This window comes from Vulpes vulpes, chromosome 2, assembly GCF_048418805.1.
Source record: "Vulpes vulpes isolate BD-2025 chromosome 2, VulVul3, whole genome shotgun sequence".
Classification (NCBI taxonomy): Eukaryota; Metazoa; Chordata; class Mammalia; order Carnivora; family Canidae; genus Vulpes; species Vulpes vulpes.
Window position 1 is genome coordinate 117,303,516 of NC_132781.1, and position 19,362 is coordinate 117,322,877.

A 19,362-nucleotide genomic window follows, 5' to 3' on the forward strand; every position below is an offset into this window, starting at 1 on the left:
CACCAAGATGCAGTCCCAGGTCAAGGGGCCGACTTGGGACTGGGAATAAGGATACAGACACAAGCCTGAGTGCCCTGAGAAGAAGCCTCACTTCTAAATGTTAGTTGCCTTTATAATTACTTTGTTAATGGCACCAGTAACACCTTTATATACAACTTCATTCTCCAGCTCATGGCCTCTTAGACAATTTGAGTGAAAAATACTTCAGAAATTATGAACTTCAGAGAAAAAGAGAAAAGAAAAAAATCTATCCAGGGACACCTGGGTGGCTCAGTCATTTGAGCCACCATCTTGATTTCGGCTCAGGTCGTGATCCCAGGGTTGTGAGACTGGGCCTTGTGTCTGGCTCTGTGATCACCATGGAGTCTCCTTGGATTCTCTCCCTCTCCCTCTACAGTCCCTCTCTCACTCTCTCTCAAATAAATAAGTTTTAAAAAATCTTTAAGAGAAAAATCTATCCAATTACCAAAAGTAATTTTGGTGAGAGGAAATATATTTATATAGACATGAAAAATTGGCACTCCCATTTGTAAAGAGAAAATCTTGGAAAAGTAAAGGATCAATTTATAGGACACACTGAGCAGGGACCATGGCTAAGCTTTCCTTCCTCAAAAATGGAACTCTACATAGATTTAAAGGACATGAAGGAAGCAGCCCACATACAGAGTAGTGTGTGTATTTGGTATAACCCTCCTTGTGTGAGCACGGAAGTATGTAGGCAAAAATGTAGCTTCACAGTTTGTGCAGTAACTTGTATGTGGGCATGAAAAGTATTAGTTTGCAAGAAACTAGTAAGTTAAAGAAAAAATCTGCGCATGTCCAATAATAGTTCGGGTAAAGACTACAGAAGAGACTTTGCAAAGATACAGATCCAGCATCTTCAGTTCTCACCATCCCTGAGATTTGAATGGCTCTTTGTAGAATTGTCTATTAATATAGGATTTCTGGATTACAAGCACTTTTTAAAAATACCATAAAATCTGAATATTTTCCTTGGTGCCTACTCTTTTTCTTTGGGTAGAGTTAATATGTCTCTCACTTTTCTCATTTATCTTAACCATAGATGTATTTAGTCCTTTGAATATGTTTTTCTAAATAAATTTAAGAGCATTAGTAGATTTTTTTAAACAGCTCTGCATAGCCTTGTTGTTTTAGTGTTAACTGTTCTAAAACCTTAAAAAAAATTACCAAAATGAGAGCACTCAGGAAATTGCATTGCCTTCAAGCACACTGGTGACAGAAGCACCATGCAAGATGTAAGTACCCATATTAAGGTCTGTGTTAACTCTGTGTTGAAACATCCACTGAAATGCAAACAATTATTTGTATTAGTTTGGGAAAATATTCCCCATATATAAGGGGCTGAGTATGGTTTCGAGATATTAGAAATTCCCTGACATACACTCACCCCATTAAGTGGCCTGTGACATAGAAATGAGAGAGAAAAAGAGGAATGGACACTGGTCTTTCTTACTTTTCTGTGTATCCTGTTGCTGTTTACATGCTAATTCTATTTCCAGAAACATATGCATTTATGCATTTATTCATGTTTTATTTTGTAACCAGAGAGAATTTGAAGACGGCCCGCAGAGATGCCACACACAGGGTGGAGTCCGGCCGGGTTTTTGCTGTCGGGTGCAGGTGGGGGTCCAGGCAGTGCTCACCTCTAGCACTTCCCATGTTGCAGACTGAGGATGAACGGGACTCGAGGCAAACAATTACTAGATGTTTGCCAACATCTGGGTAATCTAAGGAATGTCCGGGCACAAAAAGAGCTACCTACCAGTAGAGGCGCCCACCAGTAGATGAGTAGATCAATGTTCTCTTAATCGTCCTGCAGAATAGAAGACACACATGCGCTCTACATCTTGCAAAGTCATTCACGGTCTTGTTTTGCACTGTCCTGTTATTTGCACACAGACTACTTTCCTCTTGATATTCAAAGTGCATCTCGATCTGACAAATTTCTATAAATTCTTCTGTCCCTGGAAATGTGACATTAAATAGAGAATTATGCCAACTCAATTTTCCTGCCTTTCTGGTTCCTTAGCCCTTTTCTCGTGTCACGGCAGAAAAATCATTTGCTTGCAGTCATGAAGGTCCTAGATTTTACCATGTGGCACAGGGAGGGTTAACAGACACAATTAACTTTGGAATTCCGAAACGTGATGTAAAAACAAGGTCCTTGTGTTGCTAGTCCTTACATGGGGTCCTTTAATAGAGATTTCAATCCATTCAAAAGATAAGCATTTGACATAAATATTTTTAAATGGTTTCAAATCATTCAACTGTTAGATTTAAGCTCATTTCATTTTCATGGCTGGCTAAGATTTAAAGAAGAAAAAAATAGGAAGAAGAGGAACATTTGCAGCCTGCCTCTCACGCTGACAGTTTACCTACATGAGGTTTGGTGAGAACACCTTTGCCAGTACGTGAAGAGGAGCAGACACCTAGCCAACCACCTGCCTAACGGACATGCTGCCCATGCCTGCTTCTTCTGCAACAACTGCACAGACTGAGATATGAGTCCTTGAGGTTCTTCTTTGGAGAATTCTACAAGCTTCCATTCCCATAAACACAGTCACTGTACTCTGCAACGTTGCGCTGCGGCCAATTTGTCCCCACTGTCTCCCCGTGACTCTGTATTATGTGTTTCCCGTTGCCACATCTCAGACATCCCTGGTCATGGCCTCATTTGTTGTGCTTGAAATGAGCAAATCAGTATGAACATGACAGATGCAGACCCACCTACTGGAGTGAGGGAGATGGATTCTGGAACATGAAGTGGAAAAGGTCAAGTCTGGAAGAAAAAAAAAAAAACGACAGGAAAATTCCAGACAAAAAAGATAATTTACACATAATTGACTTCAAGGGTCCTTGTCTTAATTGGAAGGTGGTGAGAAGGTAAGATTCATACAGAATCAAGGACAAAGCTTTGCTTAACAATACAGGTAGCAAAGTCATGGATATCTGAGACGTACGCCCCAAGCCTGAACGGAATTTCAATTTTCCAAGAATCCTGATAAAAATAAGAAAAGGAATCCATTCTTAGAATAGGTGCAGGTTTATTTTGGGTTTCTAATATAAATATCGAAGCCCAGAGATAGAGGAAATATGGAATAATCATGGCTGAGGGTAAGGAGTTCATCAAGAAGCAAGATAAGATTGTCAATACGAGAGAACCCAAAGCATGGGCCGGGATCCCTTAGAACACTGCCTCCCTGATGCGGCTGCATATTAGAAATGGTTGTTCAGTTTTTAAAGTGCTGATGCCTGGACCTTACCCCAGATCAATGAAGCAAAGCATCCTGGGATGTGTCCCAAATATTGACATTTATTAAAAAGAGCCCCAGGTGATACAGTGGTCAGCAGCGACAGAGGGTTACTACCACAGCAGGTGTTCTCTGGTCTGAGATGGGAACTGGTCCCAAAAAACAGATGCACGAACCCTGGCAGAGCAGCAGAGACTGCTGGTGCCCACTTCGCACAGGGAGCTGGCAGGTGTCACTGAGGTTATAGACAGACGTGGGACACACCTTTACTTGGGAAATTTTTATTCATTTGAGAAGAAAAGACGGGTCTGGCTCCCACTCTCACAGCCACTGCAGTACATGGAGCTCCATAGAGACAGCGCCGGGGCAAGTGAGAGCCAGACGGGCACTGGGTGACTCTGTGCCTCGCTGAGGAAAATAATTAAACAGGGGCAAAGGAGATCCTAAGAAGCTGAGAGGCAAAATGTCATCATATGCATTCTTTGTGCAAACTTGCTGAGAGGAGCACAAGAAGCAGCACCTGGAGGCTTCAGTCTACTTCTCAGAGTTTCCTAAGAAGTGCTCAGAAAGGTGCAAGACCATGTCTGCTAAAGAGGAAGGAAAATTTGAAGACACGGCTAAGGCGGACGAGGCCCGTTATGAAAGAAAAATGAAAACTTATGTCCCCCCTAAAGGGGTAACAAAAAAGAAGTTGAAGGATCCCAATGAACTCAAGAGGCCTCCCTCAGCCTTTTTCTTGTTTTGTTCCGAGTATCGCCCAAAAATCAAAGGAGAGCATCCCGGCCTATCCTTTGGTGATGTTGCAAAGAAACTGGGAGAGATGTGGAGTATAACACTGCTGCAGATGACAAGCGGCCTTATGAAGAGAAGGCTGCTAAGCTGAAGGAAAAATACGAAAAGGATATTGCTGCACACCGAGCTAAAGGAAAGCCTGATGCGGCAAAAAATGGAGTTGTCAAGGCGGAAAAGAGCAAGGAAAAGAAAGAAGAGGAGGAAGACGGGGAAGATGAAGAGGATGAGGAGGAGAAAAGATGAAAAAGATGAAGATGAAGATGAAGATGATGAATAAGTTGGTTCCAGCGCAGTTTTTTTTTCTTGTCTATAAAGCATTAACTCCCCTGTGCACAACTCACTCTTTGTAAAGAAAAAAATTGAAATGTAAGGCTGTGTAAGATTTCTTTTTAAACTGTACAGTGTCTTTTTTTGTATAGTTAACACACTACCGGATGTGTCTTTAGATAGCGCTGTCCCGGTGGTATTTTCAATACCCACTAACCTCGCCTGATACAGTATGTATGGGGGTTTTAATTTGCCATGGAAATTTAAAGCAGGTTCTTGTTGGTGCACAGAACAAATTAGTTATATATGGGGATGGTAGTTTTCCATCTTCAGTTGTCTCTGATGCAGCTTCTACGAAATAATTGTTGTTCTGTTAACTGAATACCACTCTGTAATTGCAAAAAAAAAAAAAAAAGTTTCAGCTGTCTTGTTGACATTCTAAATGCTTCTAAGTAAATACAATTTTTTTATTAGAAAAAAAAGGAAAGATCCAGAAACTTCTTTATCATAGAAGACACCCTCCGAACATCATTTGTCACCTTGAGGGCCTGGTGACAACCGTCCAGCTTACGAGCGCTACTTGCCCTCGAATTGATCTGTGATAGTGAAATAGTCACGGTTCTGGAGAACCTGCAGAGTGCTGAGCTGGTTCACTGTCTAAGACTGTTTGGGGGGGTTTCGGAAAAGCGGGTATAAAATACATAACATATTATGTATTCTATATGTGTTCCCATTTATTGCTATGCATTTGCTCATGACCTAATTGCCCATACTTGATTTCCAAGAGAAGATTCCTAACATCTGTCCATTTTAATAAATACTCCTTCCTCTGCGATTGATTTTCTGAATAAGTGAAACATCACAGAAACAAATGGGAAAAAAATGTGACCTCTGTGTTTTGTTCAGTTGGATTGATCAGCGACCCCTTCATCCGCTTGCTCCCAGGTGACATTCTCTATTCCAGGCTGTCACATCTCATATGTACGCATCGTCTGATCAGGGTTGTTTCCAGACGCTGTGAAGTAGGACTTCAGTTCAGAGGGCCTGGTTTGCATGGCTGTGTGGGATCAGAGGTCCTCAGCAGGGAGATTCATCAGGTCCAGACCACCATCCCCACTCTCCTACAGTTTACTCCCCTCTCTGCGTGGCCCACCTCAAATAGACCCTGGCAAGCAAAATCATTTTATCTTGTTTAAATATCATTTTACCAACAAAGAAGCTATAACTTGTAAAATCCAAATACATATTTTGAGTTTCTATCTCTATTTGACACTTTTTTAAGACTTACGTCCTTGCTTAAATAATCCTGCTGGACACTGATGCTCAGTGTATTAAATGCTTTTGGCGTTTTCCAGCAAAGGTTATGTCCAAACAAAATGAGCACATTTTGAGAAGAATAAATAATAATATTCCATGGAGTTTATATAAACTCATTTTAATAAGTCATAATATCTTTGAGCAAACATGATGTTTTCAGATGCATTTACAAATGTCTGTGCTCCGTGGATCCCCGTGTCGATATCAGACACTGATCATGAATGCACTCGCACAGCTCACACACATACCCATACTCACACACTTGTGCACACACATACCCATGACATCTGACCCAGCTGTGTTATCACACTCTCACACAGAAACCTGAAGTTAGTGATAGATACCTGTTTTGAAATTTCCAGAGAAATAATTTCTATCTCATGAAGTTTTTTTTTTACTTTTGATTTTATACTGTTCCATGTTATCATCAATTATATCAAGAGTCAGAAAGTATTCCCAATGATTTTATTCACCTTAATTTAACCAATAAACATTTTTTTCTGAGTCAGTTTCAAAATTGTAGTTATTCCAATATCCAGCTGCAGGATTACTGAATTAGATGGGCCGTGGAGACATGAACAAAGCAAATTTACCAACGAAATATCCAATATGAGTAAAGTTTCTTTCACACTTTCTATAGACTACTTAGGAGATTTGATGTCACAAATCAGGAAAGAATGTTAGCCTTATAAACCTTTAATTCCATATCTTCTTGTATTTTTAAAATATATAAGTTATTGTTTAATATTTACTCATGATATTGCCCCTTTCCTTTATAATGTACTATACTATAATGATAATGTACTATCACATTATATCATTTTTTTTAAGTTTTATTTTTTTAATTTTTTTATGATAGTCACACACAGAGAGAGAGAGAGAGAGAGAGAGAGGCAGAGACACAGGCAGAGGGAGAAGCAGGCTCCATACACCAGGAGCCCGATGTGGGATTCGATCCCGGGTCTCCAGGATCGCGCCCTGGGCCAAAGGCAGGCGCCAAACCGCTGCGCCACCCAGGGATCCCCTCACATTATATCATTAAAAAGGAATACAGCAGCCTTGTTGCTTCATAGCTTAAGATACTAAATCCAAAATAACCATGTCTTAAGTTTTTATATCATATGTATAGAGAAAGATAGATATATTCTTTTAAGGAAAAGATTACCCTAAATATATTGTGGATATCCATTACAGATACTGCTGAAAGAATTAAGAATAGAGCCCAACAGAAGCAGAATCTTGAGAAGCCACTTGTTCTTTCCTTCCTCACCTGGCGAATCCTTTGCGTATTCCCCTGTGGTTTGCATTTATCATGATCCTTTAGGAAACAAAAATATAGATACGGTTTCTCGACACATAAGGATTTCCAGTTGCTGCTGAACAAATATGCTTTGGGATGAAGAGGATTAATTAGGTTTATTTAAATACCGTCATCAGAAAGAAAGTATCCCTAGGAAGAATAGGGCATTTCAAGGTTATTCTCTGATGCTCAGATTGCTAACTACTGTGAAGTCCTTGAATGGTGGGGATCAGAATTGGAATCTCTGCTAGATGAGAGCAGCACTCTTAATTTTAAGCAATAAAGTGCTGAAATAATATCTTTACATGATTGAACTAGCATTTGGGAACTAGAAATCCAATAGAAGTATTGAGAGGACTTTATAAACTCTTATCCCTAAGTGTGCATTCTGTTATCTACATGTAAGGTGAAAATAAATGTCTTCTTTCTATTAAAATATCATAAGAAGTCTGGGTGACCTAAGAATTATACAAATACATCACTAGACTTTTACAAGAATGCCCAAATAATATTGAGGATTGACATGCACATTTATTGAACACAGATTTTGTATGGGTGTATTAGCAGATGATGTAATTCATATACATGATGTAATATATATATATATATATATATATATATATATATATATTTATATATACATACATATGAGCTGTAATTCTTTTTTCTTTTGCTAAATTTTTACAATTCACCTAATCCAGAAATATGGCATACTAAATTTATTTGAGTTCCTTCTATTGCATAGTATCTGGGCATCACATCCTATATTTTAAAAAGATAATATACACTTAATATTTTCTTGTTTTTCTTCATGGTTTCCTGATTAACACTTACTTTGTTTCTCTTATTTTTTATTTTTCTAGGTTTTATTTTTCTTTCTTTCTTTCTTTCTTTCTTTCTTTCTTTCTTTCTTTCTTTTTTTTTTTTTTTTTTTTTTATGACAGTCACAGAGAGAGAGAGAGAGAGAGAGAGAGGGAGGCAGAGACACAGGCAGAGGGAGAAGCAGGCTCCATGCACGGGAGCCCGACGTGGGATTCGATCCTGGGTCTCCAGGATCGCGCCCTGGGCCAAAGGCAGGCGCCAAACCGCTGCGCTACCCAGGGATCCCGGTTTTATTTTTTATTTATTTATTCATGAGATACACACACACGGAGAGAGAGAGAGAGAGAGAGAGAGAGAGAGAGAGAGAGGAGAGAGGAGAGAGAGAGAGAGAGAGAGAGAGGCAGAGACACAGGCAGAGGGAGAAGCAGGCTCCATGCAGGGAGCCTGACGCGGGACTCCATCCTGGGTCTCCAGGACCACGCCCTGGGCTGAAGGTGGTGCTAAACTGCTGAGCCACTGGGGCTGCCCCAAGACTTACTTTAAAGTCTTTTCTTGCTAACTTTGTGATGTCTATCATTTTGAGTCTGTTTTTAGTGTTTTGTGTTTTAGCCTTACTTGGGGTTGTATTTTCTTGCTAACAGTTTCCTTGTGATTATTTATAATATGCCAGATATTTATATGATTTTTTTATATCTTTAAATTCAATATAACCTCAAAATCTAATTAAACATTTTGATAAAGGTTAAATACATTTATAAACTAAATTTACATCAAAGTATAAAATGACACATATTGAACCAAATTTGGAAAAGTAAAGATAATCATAAGGTTGCAATTAATTAATGTAAATGGGATGGGTTTTTTCAAAGGAAATGTGATTTGCCAAAACTGATCCCGGAAGACATAGCAACCCAGAACAGAATAATTAATACAGAAGAAAAAGCAATTTTTATTTTCTAGCATTATCCCTAAAAGTGTTCCCAACCCATATTGATCAGAAACGTCTCAGTCCTACTTGCTTTCTGAAAGCACTCTAGTACAGAGTCAAATGGGAGAATTTCCTATTTCTTTTTGTGATTGAGGAAAATATCTGATCTTAAAACGAAAATACTTTAAATGGCAAAAGGAAGGACGCCTGATTGGCTCAGTGGTTGAGCATCTGCCTTTGGCTCAGGGAATGATCCTGGGGGTCTGGGATCGAGTCCCACGTCAGGCTCCCTGTGAGGAGCCTGCTTCTCCCTCTGCCTGTGTCTCTGCCTCTCGCTCTGTGTCTCTCGTGAATAAATAAATAAAATCTTAAAAAAAAATAAATGGCAAAAGGAAACCATAAACCAATTACTTGGGTGTACTTCAATGCAAAATTTTAAGATATAGAATAGAGCAGTATAATAAAAAATATATATAAAGCCAAACTGAGGCTTATTCTAAAAATGGAAGAATGGGTTAAAACTTAAAAATCTGCATCCTAATTTAACCTATCAAATCAAGTCATATACCTTCTCATGATGCAGAAAGAATAGTTAATTCTTATTCTTAATTTTGACTCAATCTGCATAAATACTTCTACTTCTGGCATCAAGTTTAAAGAAGAAAACTTCATCCAAATCATCCCCATTTAATTAGTGATACACGGATGTCGACAATGACGACAGTTTTCCTCCTTCCCCCGCTCTATACTGATGTGTGGGATCAAGCTAAAAATATGAGTTACAACAACTAGAAAACAGAGAGCAAAGTGATGTGGTTTTTGTAAGTGATTGCACATCTGGAAAACTCAAAAATCATTTAAAAATTATTGTAAACAATAAGAAAATTGCTGAAAATTTGACACCCATATATGCAAACAAGGTAACTATAATATGAGCTTCATATCTAATACCAAAATAAACCCCAGAAACAACAAACGTAGCACATCTAGGGATAAAGTGTGAGAAACAAGTATGATTTGTGTACAAAGAAATGGAAAATACTTCTGGGATCCCAAAGGAAGACTTATAAGTGGAATCGATACTACGTGTTTTAATGGGAAAATTCAAAATCATCATCATCTTCCTAAAGACTTTAAAAATATTTAGGGTATTTACTTAAGACTTTAAAAATATTTAGGATATTTACTTAAGACTGAAAAAAATGATTCTAATGCCTATATGTAAAAAAAAAAAGAACAAACACATATAGAAATATAATTTCAAAACGGAATAATTAGAAAAAGATAGTCCTGCTGCAGCATAAAACATATGCTGAAGTAGGTAATAATCACTGTGTGATTTTATCTCTTTGTTAGATGGACGGGTCAATGAAATAGAACAGAATGCTCAGTAATAAACTCAAATAATACTGGGATTTGACTGTAAGGAAAGTGCCATTTCTAATGAGCAGGGAAATAGAGATTTTTCAGGAAATATTGTTGGAGTCCCTAAATAAGTATCCCTTAATACAGCAAATATAAACCCCCATGTTATTAGTTTGCTTATGTTGCCATAACAAAATACCGCCATGCAGGAGGCTGTGAGCCCACGGTTCAGGTGGGCAGGGCAGGTCCTGAGGCCTCTCTCCTGGGCGTGCAGATGCCGTCCCCTCCCCGTGTCCTCACGGGGTCTGTCTTGTGTGTGTTTCAAGGTCCTAACCTCCTCTTCCTACAGCGCTGCTGGTTAGATTGGACTAGAGCCCACCCCAGGGACTCATTTACTGTAATCACCTTGTTAAAGATGCTGTCTCCAAAACCAGTCCTGGAGGGAGCCAACAGATTTTGAGGGAACATTTTTCAGCCCATAACACTAAATTTCTTAACTAGTATCAGAATAAATCCCAGAAGGATCAGAGAGTCAAAGTCTTAATCATTGAAAAAGAACCCATCAAATTCTTGAAGAAACAAATGAATTTCTATGTCTACATACAACTATGATCTTGGGGTTTCAAAGCATGAATGAAAACCCTGAGGAGATGAGAAACGCTGATTAATTTGATCCCACAAAACATGTAAGCAACATTTACTTGGGAAGAAGAAAAGAAATAAAGTACAAAAGACAAAGAGAAAATTTGGAAAATATTTGTTGTTCATCACATGTACAAAATATGGATTTTTCTTTAAGATTATTAAGTGCCTTGTGTAATGTGAAAGAGATTAATGATGCTCTAGTTACAAGGGTCAGAGGTATGATATGAAGACAGTTCATGGAAAAAGAAAACATAACTTGGACTCCAAGGATACACAGTACCTCCTCTGCCTTTCACAGACTAGAAATGCCCATGAAGGTGTTCTTACCACTGTGTCTGGCAAACCATGTCGAGTAAACTGTGAGGAAACAGGCTCTGTGACCTTGTCACTGATGGCGCTTGGGGTTGTGTTGGCGTGGGCCAAGGGCCAGATGGTACACATGTTAGCCCTGGCTTCGTGAGCCTGGAGCCTGCACAGGCGGTCCTCCACTCGGAGGGGCCTTGGCCTGGTTTAACGCTCGACTGTTGCTGTCTTGAGAGTCCTAATAATTCTTGAACAAGGTGCTGTGGATTTTCATTTTGTAGTGAGCGCTGCAAATCATGTAGTCAGTGTTTTTGATTTGGGTTTGCAGACTATATGTGGCCTCAATCACATACACACACACATTTCTGGGTACCGTTTAAAAAAGATAAAATCCATTCTTAGCCTCTAGGTCACACCAAAAAAGAAAAAAAATGGATAGAAAGCTGGATGCCGGATTTGGGTCATGGACGCAGATTACTGACCCAGCTGTACAACTTGAATGGTATGAAGGTGATTTGGTACAACCTAAGGAAATTCCTCTTTCAGACACATTTAACAAGAGTGATAGAAAATATTCTAGAGGTTATTCAGCAAAGTATCGACTGCCATGGACATGACAGAGAAGAATCCCTAAAAGACTAGATTTCCCAAACACATCATGGTGTCCATACAATGAAATACTCTACGACTGTCTAAGGGATGACAGTCTTCCCGTCAAGATGTGCACAGATCTGTACTATATTGTTCTGATGAAAATAGGGTTCAGAAGTGTGTGAGCCATGCCTACACCTAAGGACAGATACCCACAAGCGGCCACTGGGACAGAATGTCGGGGTACACAGGACAACAGGAGGTTGAATGGACCACACATTTTTAATTTTTCTCATGTGAATACTCTGATTTAATCCAAATAAATAAGAATCCCTTACTCTTCTTGGGGATATCACTATATGGGCAAATGCCGTTTCACTGAGGATGACATGTTGTCCTGTTCCTGTCATGACTTCAGGGCTGGGGATGACCCCAACCTGTGATCAATCGTGTGTGCGTTGGCCATCTGGTCTTTTCCTCTCTCTCAGGTGACCACCTAGTATTCTGTTCCGCCTCAGCTCGTGTGCTTCATGTTTTGGTAACAAACATATTTGCTGCAAATATTTCTCATTGTCTCTCCCATAGAATTCAACTCATTTTTCATATTAAGTATGAAACAAAACATTTAAAGAATTTGAGAATTTAAGATACAGCACCTATGTATTAAATGGTCTATTGTTTAACAGTTTGGATCTGAAATATATTTTGTTTATGTCATGAATTGTCAGTCGCTATATTAAAATTTCAAAAGCTGTACTTCAGGCTACTAATATTGACAGTGCTATTTGTTTGTCCTGCGTAGGTTTTGACAGAGCAAACTGATACAAATTCTCATAGGATTACTCATTTGCTGTGATTCTTCTGTCTTGTTTTTATTTTATTTTTAATTTTTTTCTCTGTCTTGTTTTTAATATCTTGTGGCAAAAGCTCTTTTCCAAGTAGGTGGGTTATGCTCCCTGAATAGTTAGTGCAGAAGAAAATGGAGCAAATAAACTACATCTTTGCTTAAAATTAAGAAGATATGAGCACCAAGGTGGCCCCACTGGATAATCATCTAACTTGATTGCGGCTTAGTCATAATCTTGGGTCATGGGATCAAGCCCTGTGTCTAACTCCAAGCTCAGTGGAGAGTCTGCTTGGGAATCTCTCTCTCTCTCTCTCTCTCTCTCTCTCTCTCTCTCTCTCCTCTCTAATATATAAATAAATCTTAAAAAAATAAATCAATCAACAAGATAAGGTCTACAAAGTATTCTGTGTAGTAAAATGGATTATACAGACTCTATATCCAGGTAACTCTCATAATATATACCTCGCAGTACATAGCAGTAAGCATTAGTCTATTTATTACAGACTTGGGGGAGATATAATTAGTAGGAGGCACAGGATATCATCTCAAAGTGCCAGATGATCAATTCCAAAAATAGTATATTCTGTTCGTATCATTATCATTATCATATCACTGATGAACTGGTTGTTCTTTCAAATGATATCACTCATGTACATAATGTCTCTGAAGTCAGGGATCACCTTAGTATGGAACGACCAAATCTGGGGGAAAGCTATAAGAAAACAATGACGCGTGACACAAATCTGAAGAAGGAAACTTAAAATTATCTTCTTAATTTTTACAGCTGAATGACCGTGGGCTATTTCCTCAATTTTCTCACTCAACCCAACTCATATTAGGGCATCTAAATTTTAGATCAACTTTTTTTTTTGGCTGTAAAATACTGTGATTCTCATAAAGGTTTTATCTTCATTATCGTCATCATCATCAATACGTTATTACTACTATCATTATATATTATTATTATTCCTGAAAAGAAAGAGAGTGTTTAAACCAAAACCAAATAAAATCATACTTCCTGCCATCCTACATTCAAATCCTCTGTCCTGGATGGATATCTAAAATAATGAATAGCTATTATGCAGTTTTTCAATCCAGTGGGAAATGATCCTCCTCTCTGGGTATGATTCCTCAACACAGCATCGCTAATGTCAGCCTCAGGGATGAAATAATTCTTCTCCTTTTATGCTAAATCCCTTCGTGTAAGAGCTCTATGATAGTGGGTGCAGGTGGTCTCTGGGCTTAAATGTGTGTGTCTGTGTGAAGAGGGGAAGACAGAATGAATACTGATGTAACTCTTCATTCAAATAATCCTCAGGAGCCCTAAGATGTGTCCAGTGTTTTTTATTTACATCCGTAAGTTGACTGAGCTTTAGTTAAGGAGAGCTGGGAGGAGAAAGTATGAGGATGGAAGAAACGTAAGCACATCTTGTGATTACAGAGCAAAGTCATTTAGGATGGATGTGATGGAGAAAGAAACAAGAAAGTAATTTTATCAGAATATACTCAAGGACAGGGGTACAACATAATGACTAAGAAAAACACATACGGGGCGCCCGGGTGGCTCTGTCAGTAGAACATGCCACTCTTGATCTCAGGCTTGTAAATTCAAGCCCCACGTTGGGTGCAGGGATCACTTAAAAATAAAACCTTAAAAAAAAGAAACCACATATACACAAATATTTACATAAAACACATTGTGCGACAATGTTAGTGACCTTTTAATGTAGGGCACCTAAGAGAATTTAATTATAAGACATAGTACATATTTTCTGCAGGTGTGTTGAACTGACTTAGTTTCTTAGAAGGTGATAAACGCTATACATCTGTGTTCATCCAGTTGGATCTCTCTCTGACACCATGGAAATTTTGCAGTTTTGCATTTTTAACGAGTTGAGGGGTCGAAGCCTGACGTGCCAGACTTGAATCACATTTTTGCCAGGTCTGATCTAGGTCAAATCTCTTAGGGGACATGTTCTTGAGCCAATGAGACGCTTCAGCAGCTCAAATGATGAGCAAGAGACAAGGGGCCCCGGGGACAGATGACGCGGCCCAGGGATGTGTCAGAAAACACAGAGGTGGTAAAGCACAAAGACTGACTCCTAACAGTGAAACTCGGCACACGGACAGAGACTTTAAATCTACCCAAAGAAATTAAGTCAACAGCCAAACGGGAAATTTGCATTCAACCCTCAGTGCATTCATTTCTCTCTGTCTCAACAAATTTACATGCAGAGAAAAAGCATAATTTGAGAATGGATGCTTGGTTGCCCCATATCCTGGCATGAGAGATGGTTATTACCCATATGTGCTAAATATTGAGCAATCAAGTAAATTTTTGCTTCTTCACACTCAAGAGAATTAGGAGAATAACCCCTGCTTAGGTCCTACTGAAGACACTAAGAACATAATTACCTATCAAATCCATAGGTAATTAGTAAATATTTCCCAAATGAATGTTGTAGAACGCAGTTCTCATTTCATTACTTAAATGAAATCCCGTAGAATTCCACTTTAAATAATAATCACGATAACAAATAGAACAATGCCATTCACCACCAACCTACACGTTCAACCCTGTCTCAAGATTAAAAAAAAAAATCACAATTTAAAGCAATGACTTTCTTAAAAAATCGACAAATTGGCAGTTGGATTATGTTGTAATAAACGGGAGGTTTTCTCAGAATCCCCCGTGTTGTCCAGGTTGTTCGTATCTATAGGGTAGAAGCAGACTCCCAACTCATTGCTTTTAAACAACGTCTTCTGTGCAGAGAGCTCGTTGCACAGTGGGAGGAGTCCGATGGCAGTGCTCCTGGGATGGAGAACCACATGGCATCTCCTTCCATTACGGAGCTGGGACGGGGATGCTCGGGGGTGCACAGGTCACCTGCTGAGCGGAGGTGCGGATGGCAAACTCCTGGCACACGGGTGGGTAGTGCCTTGTCCCGTCATAGTTAGCAGGGCTGCAATGACACAAAGAACAAATGATTCTGCGGGAGAAGAGAGTGATTTTAAGGTTACAGCATTATCCTCCCTCCCGCAGACACCTGTAGTAAAATTAACAATTCGTAGTAGCGACGACGGCACACCTGGCTGGATTGTAGTCACACAGTAAGGGGCTTTCTTTGCTCTTTTCCTGAAGTGATCATGAACGACGTGGAATCAGGCTAGGCTGGCCTCTTGATTTCCAGGGAATTGACAAGCTTCGCCATTTCCTCATCCCCACTGTTTTGAGAGAATACAGATGAATTAAAAGGAGGAAATCATGGGTTTCTGCGTCGACTTTCCGTCTATCAACTCAGCCACATGCACCCAAACTGTTGGCAGATGCTGATATGACATGAATCCACGGAGACACAAAAGTGTGGGCTGTTTAGAAATCCTCCCAACGAGGAATTAATACCTACCATCAAAATCACTGCAGTCGAGAGGGTCTTTGTGTTTCCAGAAAGCTATAATTAAAACACAAATTAGCTGGGAGGGCTCCGTGTCCACAGATTGATTTATTGGTTTCCAACTAAAATTAAGAGAATTTTTGGAATCAGATTCAGGGAGAAGTGTAACCCAAGCTACGCCAGCGATCCTCCAGCCTATACACGACTCCCCACTCCTTGTCAGGCAGAGTTGTCTCTGTCCCATTGTCATCTGATGTTCAGTTATTTCTCCACAGGTTCTTGTATTATCCTCCTTTGCCCAAATTTCCATCTCTTCTCTCCAAATGGTCCAAATTGAATCCCTCCTTCAAAGCCTGGCGGCCTCCCCCCACGGGCCCAGTCCTTCCATGACTGGTCACATGAGTGCAGCACGATCAGCCAGGAAATCTGTGAAAGTCTCTATGTACATGAAATCATTTAGGGATGCCTGGGTGGCTCAGCGGGTGAGCATCTGCCTTCGGCGCATGTCGTGATCCTGGGGTCTAGGGATCCAGTCCCCCATCGGGCTCCCTGGAGGGAGCCTGCTTCTCCCTCTGCCTGTGTCTCTGCCTCTCTCTCTGTGTGTCTCTCATGAATAAATAAATAAAATCTTAAAAAAATTAAATCATTTAACTTCCTACAGTTCTCTAAGAGAGCTCAGTGTAATTATTCCCATTCTAGAGAGGAGGAGACAGCACAGGGATGATTTGAGTCATCCAAATTAACTCAGGCAGTAAGTGCTTGGAATAGGACCTAAATCCACCCAACTGGGTCCAGAATCTGCTCAGTGGACCATTGCAGCATGCTCCCAGCGGGTGGCATGCTTCAGACAGCCGATGTCTAACTGGAGCTGGATCTAGACCCATCACTCTGTTGAGGTTACAATCTCTACATAGAGACGTAGATATGCATTTATCTGCAGTTTTATTTGTGGAGACAGGTGACAGGTGGGTAGGGAGGTAGATGGATGGATAGATAGATAGGATGGATAGATAAATAAGGTGGATGGATAGGTAGGTAGATAGGATGGATGGATGGATAGATAGATAACTAAGGTGGGTGGATAGGTAGATGATAGATAGATAGATAGATAGATAGATAGATAGATAGATAGATAGATAGATAGATGATAGATAGATGACAGATCGATGTACATGTCCTTAAGCCCTAGTAACCTCTGTCGGGGCAGGAGACATACTATTTTAGTCACATGACAGGACACCAAGTCCGAAGCTGTGAAATGCAGTTTCTAGTCAAGCAATACTTCATAACTGTTAAAAGACTGGCATCTGGAAACAGCTAAGCTTGAAGCCGGGTTACATTGTTTACTGCAGGATGACCTTGAGAAAGTTTTTAACTGAGTCTCCCTTGTTTCATTTGTAAGTAGTTTGAAGTAAGGGGTCCTCCCTCACAGGGTTTGGCTGGTATTAAGTAACACTGGTACCTCTCCCCACTTGAAACAGTGCCCGGCACGTTCGGGACACCATGGAGCATGCTGGATCGCGGGGAGGTAGGAGCTGATGCGGAGGTCTGCAGCCCCTTTCATCTGCTCCCAAATAAGTCATCAGCATCCAATGCGATTTGTCAACATGAGTGCATTTCTGTGCTTCAGACCTAAGATTTCACTAATATCTCAATTTTCCATGGGTAAGTTTCACCACTAGGGAATCGGCCTAAATTTCAGGCAAAGTCAGCACCCTCTTTCTAAATACCAGCCAGACGGGGTCCATTTGGCTCCAACATCTTTCCACCATGGTTGGATAGCTCTGCTTTGCCAGTTGGATTTTGCACTTGATTTTTTTTTTTTTTTTTTTTTTTTTTTGCTTGTTTATGTGCAAGGAGCCTGGCTACGAGAGAACGACATTGTTGAGAATGTGTTCCCAGCTGGGGGCCCCGGGGAGGCACACCGTTGTGCACCTGGGAAGGCTTGTCTTGGTTGTCAGTAGACCCAGGCAGAGCGTGGGTGTAGATATTGCCCCTGGAGGTGAAGATTGGTCACCCAGCCACTGGCCCCACCCCCAGCCCCGGGCCTGTGATTGCAGAAAAACCGCAGGGGTTTTGTCAAATAGCCCCTCCCTGAAGTCGAGTCAGCTGATCCATTATTGCTTCTTCAGTGAGGTTTTTGAAAACCTTGCATTTGTTTAGATTTCCATTCAACCAATTTCCCCTCCTTCTACTTGTTCTAGTAATTAGGCTAGATGATGAGAAGAAAGAAAGGAAGAAGAAGAAAGAGAGGAAGAAAGAAAGAAGAAAGAAAGAAAGAAAGAAAGAAAGAAAGAAAGAAAGAAAGAAAGAAAAGAACTGCTTGAGTATTGACCATGTACTGCAAAATTCTCAAAACCTATTTCCTTGCTTTTCTTTAATTTCTTGGGATTTTTTTTTTCCTGTTCATGTTTTCAAGTGTCTGTGAGGCCGGGATTTCAGCCCCCGCTGCTCAAGCCTGCTGTCATTTCACTGCTCACTGGGCAAGCCCCTCTGGGAGTGGCTGTGAGCTGGTTTGCAGCTAAGGACCCCCAACGGGCGGCTCTCCGAGGCCTGTGATAAGTTGGGGGGGGGGGCTGCTCCTCTTGAGATAAACCGCGAGCATCCTCTTCAGCGTCCCTGTTCGCTTGTCTCGCCCCGTGACATAGAGCTGGAACCCAGAAACGTCTCCTTCCTCATCCATATTTATACTAAGAAGAAATGGGCATTAATGAGAAACAATTGCTTAAATGAGACTTGCTCTAAAGCAAAGGACTTTGCGGATATTCCGGGGTTTAAAGGGCAGCCCATTAGGACGGTTTCCATCTCTTTAAAACAGGTCACCTTGGGGTTCTGGGGAGAGAGTGTCATTCTCAAGGTCATCGTGTGCACCGCGCAGCGGCCCGGGGAGAAGTGAGCCCTGCAGATGGGCTGGTGAACGCTGAAGACCAACTACCGACTGGCGGTGCTCCGGGTCCTGCCGTCCTCTGGCCGACAGGCCACGGCCGCTCCACGCTTCAGATTCGCCCACTGACCTCCTACCGCGGGAGTGTGGATCCAGAGCGACCGTTGCCTTACATCGTGATCCTGACCACTCCCTCCGCTCTCAAGGTCCACGGGATTACTCCCTGGGTCCACTACACCCACGTCCGGCCAGCTGACCCACACGCCATCCTCAAGGACTGTGTTCCAGAATGGAAAAGCCAACCGGACAAGGACAATCCCCTAAAGCTAAGACTGCGCCCTTCTCACTTACTTCCCACCTCCAGGACTCCCTAGTCTGAGGTTGTCCTTCAAAATAGAAGGGGATTAGACTTAGTCTTCTTACAACAAAGGGTGGGGGGCGGGTATGTGCTGCCTTAATCATTCCCCCTGGTTCACGCTGAGAGCAACCTGGACCCATGAGGGACAAACATACACCCAGGACACCATCACCACAAAGAGGGTAATAAGCATATCCATCACCAGCCAAAGATTTCCCGAGTCTCTGCTGGGAACCCAGCCTGAGATCCTCCCTCTTAACAAGTTTTTAAGTGCAC